The 6,662-nt window shown below is 34.4% G+C and overlaps 1 pseudogene; it reads left to right on the top strand.

Annotated features, from left to right (window-relative positions):
- The first annotated feature begins 549 nt into the window (after positions 1 to 549).
- LOC140514473 (olfactory receptor 13A1-like) lies at positions 550 to 1,571 on the top strand (annotated as a pseudogene).
- Positions 1,572 to 6,662: the final 5,091 nt, after the last annotated feature.

Genomic DNA, 6,662 nt, shown 5'->3' with positions numbered 1-6,662 from the left:
CATATTTCTGATCATGTATCCCACATTTGATTTTACATACATATGTGTGGATGTAGATATTTACAAAGATGTACACAAATATGTGTATATCATATATAATTTTACAGAAATACATACATTGGGATGGATTTAGAATGTAAGTAATGTGCAAACAGGATATAGAGAGGTTAAAGTAGAAGAAACTGGTTCATATGGAGAGATGCCAGAAATTAATGAAAAGAATATTCAAAGCAAGTGAACGTAGTGGAAGATGAAATTGTTAATATGGATTAATTCTCGATTGGTTTTAAAGAATCTGATTGTGCAATGCGTTTATGGGGAAGCTTTAATGTTCTCTACTTGCTCTTTTGCTTTCATTGTAAAAGTCCATAGTTTGTGTGGCATGAGTTTTAAATCATGCACACACACACACACACACACACACACACACACACACACTTACCAAACTTCTTCTCATTTTCTAGATGTTATCCCCAATCACAGTCATTCTGTTTCGTTGATTTGAAAGGCCAGTCTGATCCTATGTGATCCAGAAAACCCTCCCAGCTTAATGGCCATTAGCAACCACTCACAGGTGACAGAGTTCATCCTCCAGGGATTCTCAGAACACCCCAAACTCAGGCTTCAATTATTTGGCTATTTCCTCTCCTTGTATATGGTGACCCTCACAGGCAATCTCCTGATCTTCACAGCCATCATACTAAACTCAAGCCTCCACAGCCCCACGTATATTTGTGTTCAACTTGGCTAGAGTGAACATCAAATGGACATCCTCTATTCTGCCCAAAGGCCTGAAGAGGATGCTCTCAGAGGAGAACACCATCTCCTATCGGGGCTACATGACCCAACTCTTCTTCCTCACTTGGTCTGCTTCATCAGAACTGCTTCTTTTCATAGTCATGGCTAATAACCATTATGTGGTCATCTGCCACCCACAGCATTACAGCACTATGATGATCAAGACCCTCTGCAACACTTTGGCAGCTGGCGTGTGGATCATCTTTGTCTTCAATTCCTCCGTAAGTACTTTTCTGGTGACACAACTGTCCTTCTGTGGACCCAATGTAATTGCTCAATTCTTCTGTGAGATCCTTGCTCTCTTGTTGCTCTCCTGTACATCTTCCTACATTAACAGTGTCATGACTGTCTTGACTGATGCCTTCTATGACTTCATACATTTTTTTTCTAACTTTGGTGTCCTATGGGTTCATTATCTCTAGAATCTTGAAATTCAGACATCAGAGGGAAAGAAGAGCGCATTCTCTACCTGTTCATCCCATCTTATTGGGTTGTCTATGTATTATACAGCTGTTTTTTATGCCTATTTAAGTCCTGTTTGTAGTTATATTCCAGAGAGGGGTAAACTGGCTGGTGTGTTGTATTCTATGTTGAGCCCAACTTTGAATCCTTTGATCTATACCCTAAGGAACAAGGATGTCAAAATGGCTCTTAGGAAGCTCTTCCCATTATTTAGAAATTCAGTAGGGATTTTCATACCTCTTCAAAGTGGGTTGAGGTATAAGCCTATTTATGCAACATTTTTAATGATCCGTATTGGCAATATCGTTTGATGCTTACAATATTCTTATATGTTTGAGGTTACAATGCTCAGATTGATGGGTTGTTGATTTTCTTTTAAGCATTATTTCAATTTGAAACAGTTGCTACCAGCATCATATTTTTACCTGGATTATAACTTTATGTCTGAAAATTTTCCCCCTTACAAGATCAAGAGAATGACCTTTCAGATTATATTGAGCTTTTCTCTTCAATGTCTATATGTAATCTTTTTTGTGGTATCTCTAAGTCTAACCATCTATCTATCAATTTATCATCTCTCAGTCTCTCTCTCTTCATCTATCCATCCATCCATCCATCCATCCATCCATCCATCCGTCTGTCTGTCTGTCTGTCTGTCTGTCTATCATCTATTTACCTATCAAAAAATGTGACATTCTTGACAGAGACTTAATTCCATCTTGGAGTCAAAAAACCTAGACAATTCCAATCTCTTACACATACAGGCTTTGTAGCTCATAGTAAGTCCCTTCACCTGTTAGTACTCCAGGGTTGCTGCCACGACTGGACAGTGCAACAAAGTAAGACTCAAAGAGGGTTGAGTATCAGTCAACAGTCCCTAATTGAATGCTGGATTTGTCATCACAATACAATAAAGCACATCATCTTAAACTCTTCATGGAACAAGACATTCCTCCAAAGGTTGCACTGGATTTCGCACTAGGACTTTGTGTGTTCTGGAGCTTATTCTCAAGTCACCGGAGTCTAGGTTTTCTCTAGACTATAGATTCTTAGCTTTTTTATGTGTCATGGATCCTATTTTACTGTCATGTAGCACCTATAAATATCATCTCAGAATAATGTTTTTATATGCACAAAGTAAAAGTAAAATGAAAAAAATAAATTATATTGATGTGCAATTATGATGATATTAAAAGCAATATGTTCATTTTATAATTATTAATGAAATTATATATTCTATATTTCATTTAAAGTAACAATGTTGTCAACAAGGATAAGAATTATTGCTCTTGGCTCTGATTTTCCGTCTTTTTAAGGTAATCTAAAAATATATTTTTCAACTTTGTTAAGTGTAATGATTGGGGTATTGTTATACTTTTTACATCTTCTATTCCATTTGATCATTAAATCTTCCCTTTACTTATAAATCTGATGGGTAAAATACTTCATTCTCCCTCTCTCACTTGTCTTTATCTACCTTGCTCCCTTCCTCTGTCTCTGTCTCTTTTCCTCTCTATCTTCTCTCCTCTTTCCTCCTATTCTCCTCTCTGTTCTTAAGTGATCTAGGTTCAAAATATATCCTAAATCTTCTGAACTATACTTGGATTCCATACATAATTTTAATTTGCCCCTTAGTGGAATAAAAAGAAACTACAACCTAATATTAAACAGAAAATAAAGCTAGTTCTTATCTTACTTCTGGCAGTTAATAGGTATCTGAACATAGAACATTCATTTAAACTCTTGGAACCTCAATTTCCCCATCTATAAAATGAGGATGATGACACAGTTCTTACCACACAGAATTATTGTGATCATTAAATGGGATAGTCTGCTCTCCCTACTTTGCAAATATAAAAATTCCATCTCAATTTCATTTATTATTACTATTACTCTTATTGTTATTATTGTTATTTATCATTATCAAAATGGAGGTCATGATGCTTGTACTACCTATCTCACAACGTTGTAGAAAGGAAAATTCTTTGTCAGTCTTAAAGTATGTCATGAGTTTGAGATATTATTATTAGTTTGATACGTGCAGAAGCTGAGCTAAATGCATTAGTGTGTGCTTACATACAACCTTGTTCCCTAACTATGACATTGTTTCTGAATTTGCTTCTCCATTTCATTAGAAATTACTTGAGGGTAAGCAGATTTCCTGCTCTTCTTTCTCATAAGGCTGTCATAAAGACAGGACTTTTTATTCATCTCATTCATATAAAGTCTGTTCTGGGAAAAAAATGAACAAATAAGTGATGTACCCAAGTGAAATCAATTCAGTATAATAAAGATTTTTGTTTTGCAGAACCTGAAGGCACCTCCTGTCTCAGAGAATTAGTGCCCCAATAAAGTCAACTCCAGGATTAAAATACTCTGTGGATCAGCTTCCATTCAAAACTATAACTTGGGAGTATCTCCCCTTCCCTTTCCACACAATTATTTCAAAACAAAGATATTTGAAAATAATTTAATAAGTTAAACAGGAAGTCCTATGAATTTTCTCAACTTAAGTGAGACAAAAATACCTGAGGAGGACAATGCCCTTGGTGGCCAGAATATGCAGTTTAAAACAAAGGATTGAGACAGAAGTCCTGATTAATATGAACAATGCAAACCTAAATAATGCAACCAGTTTTACTGAGATTCTTTATTTGCTCCAATACAGTTCTTAAGGGCTTATGATGAAAAATGCTATCTACATCCAGAGAAATAATTGATGGAGTTTGAATGCAGGTTGAAACCTGCTTTTAAAACTTTATAATTCTAGGTTTTTCTGCATATTTTTTGTAATATGACTAATATGGAAATGTTTTGTATGACTGCACATGTATAATCTATATAAAATTACTTGCCTTTGCAAGAAAAATTTCAAAAAACCCCACAAATATTAATTTTTTTGTTTATTTGTAATTGAAAAAAAGAAAATAAAAAGAAGTCCCAAACCCATAGACTTATGGGGAACCTCCAAAGTTCAGGAAAAGGTATCAACTGGCTGCTTTGTCACCCAGTCCTCAGTTCTTCATTATAGATCCAGCGCAGACTGAGAAAGTTTTCTGTATCTAGGGGTAGTGTTCTGAGACGTGGCATTGTCCCAGCCCCCAAATGACATATCTAGAAAGGATCAAGGAGAGAATTAAACAGCTTCTATGTGGCTTGGCTGAGCAGTCTCAGTTTCATCTTCAATTCTAGCTTTCAGAAGAAAAACCTGGGAAGAGATGCAAGAATGAAAGGGAGGTTATAGTCCCCTTACTCTCAACCAGCAAAGTTTGCTAGCAAAAACTTTGCTAGCAAGGTGACAACAACCAAGTATAGTAGCAGTCTTCGGTTGTTCAGTTACATGTCAGAAACTTGCAGAGTTCAGACCAAGATTTAATGAAAAGAGTTTGCACAGGACAGGAGAAATTTGGGAGACACTGAAATCTTTTAGTTAACCAGCCTAAATTATCTCTGCGATTTTAGAATAGTTTTAAATTCAATGCCAAAAAAAAAAAAAAAATTAAAGCAGGAGCAGTCCTGACCCTGACCTTCCAGAAGTGTGGAGAACCAACTCTAAAACCACAAAGCAAACTACTAAATATGTAAGAACAATAAGAGAACCAGAGGAGACTCTCTCATGAAAATATTGTAGTGATAAGGATACTCAATACATAAACTAAGAATAAAGTGGCTTAAATATCTACAATCAAAAATTGAAAGACAAACACATAAGGGGCACACCTTTAACCAGAATTCCTAGAAAAATGTGAAGCAAGTTTGTTTAAGAATTAATTATTTTTTAATAAATGAAATCAGAATATTAGAGATAAATATGGGAAAAGGAGTGGGAACAAAGGAACTGGAAAGGGAATTTACAATTTTGCAAAATGGTGGCAATCTTTGGCACAAGCTTTTTCCAAGAAAATAACTCTCTGAAAATTATAATAGATTCTATATAAGCTGATGCATCAATAAGACAATAATGATTTAAAAATAAAACCAGAATACTGAAAAATAGAAGAAAATACAAAGTATTTCCTAGCAAAAATAGCTGAACTGAAAAACAGATTGGGAAAAAAGAAATTTCAATCACTAAAACACTTGAAAATCTGGATCAAAAAACAAGACAGAACAAAACAATCCAACCCTAAACATCATATTTTAAGGAATCTTTAAAGAAAATTGCCCGTATTCTGTAGGACCAGAAGGCAAAACTGAAATAGAAAAAAGTCATATCACATCTTTGAAGAAGTATGAAAATAAAAACTCCAAGGAACATTGCAGCCCAAAAGACAAAGTTTCCAGATCAATTAAAAATATTGTTAGCAAACAAAATGAAAGAATTTAAGTACCAAGGAGCCATCTTCAGGATTACACACAATTTAGCACCTACCACTCTAAAGAAAAAGGGACCTTGGAAAGCAATATTCTATAAAGCAAAAGATATATTTGATAAAATATTTCATGCTACTCTTTTTTAATTTTATATTTAATTTATGAAATAAAACAAACATTTACATACAGTACAATTAAAAAGATGACTGCACATGAAACTGCAAATATACTAATGCACAGCTTACTATTATTTACAGCAAAAGTATCATGCGAATTTCTTTTCTTTTCCTGCCCTCACCCCCACATCCAGCCCTAGAGATGGCTAAGCTTAGACAATACAATATACACACATATGTATGTATGTATATATATACGTATACATACACATACATATAAAATTATTCTATACAGACTTCTATTTATCAGTTCTTTCTCTGGATGTCTATAGTATCTTTCTTCATATTTCCTTCATAGTTAATTTGTGCATTATAATAGTCAAAATAACTTATTTGCTCAAAGTCATTCTTAAAACAATATTACTATTAATGTCTACAGTGTTCTTTTAGTTCTGATAATTTTGCTTCTCATTATTTAGTGCAAGTTTTTCCATGCTTTTTTCTATAATCATTGTGCTCCTCATTTCTTATAGAACAGTAGCATTCTATCACAATCACATTATACAACTTATTCAGCCATTCACCAGTTGATGGGAATCTCTTCAATTTCCAGTTCTTTGAAACCACAAGGAGAGCTGCTAAAGACAGTTTAGAACCTACAGGTTCTTGTGCTAGACCAAAAAATTGTATTTCTGGGTCAAGGGGTAAAGGTAGTTTAATAATGGGTTATAATTTCACTGCTCTCAAAAATGGCTAAATCAGTTCACAGTTCCACCAACAATGCATTAGTGTCATAATTCTTCCACATCCCATCCATTTGTCACCTGCTTATTTTATCGTTTTAGCCAAGGTTGTTTTTTTTCATATGTCTCTAATCAATAGTAATTTGGAGAATTTTTGTGTGACTTTTCTTCACTGGAAAATTTCACATTCATATCCTTTGACCATTTTTCAATTGGAGAATGATTCATA

This window comes from Notamacropus eugenii, chromosome 1 (genome assembly GCF_028372415.1).
Source record: "Notamacropus eugenii isolate mMacEug1 chromosome 1, mMacEug1.pri_v2, whole genome shotgun sequence".
In the NCBI taxonomy this organism is placed as follows: domain Eukaryota; kingdom Metazoa; phylum Chordata; class Mammalia; order Diprotodontia; family Macropodidae; genus Notamacropus; species Notamacropus eugenii.
The sequence above is the reverse complement of the archived record's forward strand: the minus strand, read 5'-3'. Positions and strand labels throughout refer to the sequence as shown.